This window comes from Psammomys obesus, unplaced genomic scaffold (genome assembly GCF_907164565.1).
Source record: "Psammomys obesus unplaced genomic scaffold, mPsaObe1.curated_primary_1811, whole genome shotgun sequence".
NCBI classification, from domain to species: domain Eukaryota; kingdom Metazoa; phylum Chordata; class Mammalia; order Rodentia; family Muridae; genus Psammomys; species Psammomys obesus.
In genome coordinates this window covers 4,838,688-4,841,933 of record NW_026586550.1, presented here as the reverse complement: position 1 = coordinate 4,841,933, position 3,246 = coordinate 4,838,688, and positions in this window count along the sequence as shown.

Genomic DNA, 3,246 nt, shown 5'->3' with positions numbered 1-3,246 from the left:
GTGTGTGTGTGTGTGTGTGTGTGTGTGTGTGTGTGTGTGTGTGTGTGTGTGAAGCTCAGCCATCCATTCTCATGCAGGCAAGGGGAGACCAGATGCAGGGAAACCAGTGGGCTTGGTCATAAGCATTACAGGTCATACTCTTCTAATGAAGAATGTCCCAGCAAAAATAGACGAGGGACTTGAATAATTCGGCCCAGAAATCAGTTACAGTAGGGACACTGTGAGCCTGCACACAGTGAGGCTGTGGAGGTGGTGAGGAGTAACTGGCCAAGGGTGAGACGCTGCCACGGGATCAGGAGGGCATCTTGTGGTGCTGGGCAGCTAGGGCCATATTTGATTGGGGAAAAATATGATGTGAGAATGTGGTTACATATTGAGGGCATGAGTCCAATAAATAACTATATCACAGATAGTGAAAGTCAGGTTTCTGACTGTCAGAATTACAAATATGGAAAGAGACAAAGTTAAATTCTGGTTTGGAAGAAGAATTGCAGATATTAATGTAAAATTACAGTTTTTAAGCATATATAGATACTGAAATAAAGAGCTATGTCTGCATATTTTATGTTGTATGCCACATTTATTATGCATATATATATATATTTTTTCATACATGTATGCCTCAGCTCTGTCACTGAGGCCTGCTGGGAACACCAGTGCCCTAAAAGTACTTACACACTAAGATCTTGGTGTCTAAATACCACCCTTCCCTAGAAAGAACTATAGCTTCTTGAAGAAATGGCTAATCACAGGGCCTGAGCAGGGCCAACACAATATGAGAACAAATCTGAGACCGTGTAAATATAAAAATAAATTATAGTAATTCATTGGTTAAAATAGGCAGGACCCATATGGATACCATGAGCCTATACAAATACAACAGCTTCTCCTGGAATTTAAAGAATGCCATAGTAAAATGAAAATAAATTAAAAGGAATGATAGAATTATGAAATCATTATTTGGCAACTATCATCATAATTCAACTCAGAAACATGAATGACATTAAAACTAGGGAGCCATGTTCTTTGACACACAGGATGGTTCTTAAATTGTCTCCTACATATAATCTGTTTTCTGTTCCTATAACAAAATCCCTGAGTGTGGGTAAATTATAAAGAGGTATAATGAGCTCCCAGATTTGGAAGCTGGAAGTCCAAACAACATGTTGCCAGCTGTGGTGAAGGTATGGTGATAGCCTTTGTAGCACATGGCATCCTGATGGCAGCACCGCGAGAGCCGCCAATCACATGCTGAAGGAAGGCAGTACAGAGGGCAACCTTCCTCTTCTGTAGACAGTCCTCATAAGAGCTAACATGGGTCCCATGAGAAGTACAATTCCACCTAAGGCCAGGGAGCCTGCTGACCTTACAAACTTTCACTAGGCCCCACCTCTTAAAGGTCCTGCACTTTCTCACATTGCCATCCTGGGGACACATGAATCCTAGAAAGCGCGCTCAAGCCATAGCCAAACCTCTCAGTTTAGCCCAACCAACAAGCCACAAAAGTAACAGTGAGCAAAGCCAATAAAAAGGAATTCAAGTGATCAGCGCTGCATGCCAGCCATGGATCCATCAGGATCCCTCAGATTGTTCCTGTGACCCCTGCAAGAAAGCATGTAGTCTGAGAAAACATCAAACCCACACAGCCTGCAGAAGAACTGCCCTGAAACCTCCAAGGTGTCACTATCATGAAAACTGAGAGAAAAACAAAGCAAAACAAACCCAAATATTGGTTTAAAGTTAGGAGATTTAACAGAATAGAGAGTAGGTGAGGTAGAAGCTATAGTGACGATTTTAATGACAAGTATCAGAAAAGTAGTGCGATGGCTTCGGGGAATGAAAGAATTCTTTTATGTTTTCTTAAATCATCAAGGAAAAGGCTAGTAAACAGAATTACTTACAACCCGAGACTGTTGTTCATCAATGAAGAGAATAAGCAGGAAAGCTTGGCAGAAATATATCTGTGAAACACAGTCAACAAAAGACTCATCTCTTAATATATAAAGAGCACCTACAAATCAGTAAGAAGCATAGCTGAGCAAAAACATGGGCAAGAGACTAATGCTGGCATGTTACAAAATATTAAAATGTTAGAAGTTTTGTTTATTTGGTCACCTGGTTTTTGGAGACAAAGTCTCATATAGCCCAGGTTGGCCTCAAATTTGATAGGTATTCAAGGTTGGCCTTGAACTCCTGCTCCTCCTGTCTAAGCTTCCAAGTGCTAGAATTATGGATGGGAGCCACCAAGCCCAGCTACAGGACATAAATAAGTGAAAGCATATGAAAAGCACCAGCAATATTACTCATTAGAACAATGCAAATGAATTTCCCAGGATGCTTATGCTTATCCTTCAGAATGACAGAAAGATAATGGGAAATTTTGATTACTGACTGAGATACTGGGAACTGGAAATCAGTATGAACAATTTGGGGAACAATTTGGAACTCTATTAAAATAGTACATAAGTAGCCAGGCACGGTGGCGCATGCCTGTAATCCGAGTACTCAGGGAGGCAGAGGCAGGTGGATCTCTGTGAGGCCATCCTGGTCTACAGGCTGTCCAGGACAGCCAGGGCTGTTACACAGAGAAACCCTGTCTCAGAAAACAACAAAACAAAAAACAGTACATATGTGTGGTATGATGGATCAATGTCCTACCTGGGAGCATAACTTGACAACATTCAAGTAGCACAAGTCACAACAGCTACCAAGTAGGAACAACTGAAGGGTAGGGAGACTGAGGCATATGGAATATTATACAATAATGTGCAGTAATGCAAACGACCTATGTCTGCACATCTATACACAGATGATGATGTTGAACACACAAGCTGGAGCTGAGGTTGGAGCTCAGTTGGTAGAGTTCTTACTAACACACTTCAAGTTCTGGGTTTGAGGCCTAGCACCATATAAAACCTAGTGGAGCACACGTGTGATCCAGCACTTGGGACAGAAAGGCCGGAGGATCCCAAGTTTATGCACCTTGGCTACACTGCTAAAGTGAGGGCTGTGTGAGATGCCCTGCCCCACAGAAAAGGCAGACTCTAAGAGTGCTGGGTGGTGCACAGGCTGGGCACTTTTGTAGCAAGTCTATTTCAGAGCAGGCATCATCACCAATGCAGTGAGAGGTGACACAAAACGTTCTTTGCAGAGATGGCTGGGAGCAGGCCTTCCTGGAACTGTGTGGCAATCCCTGATGACAGGACAATCCAAACTTGTGTATATTTATTTCCAGCCCTTGGTATC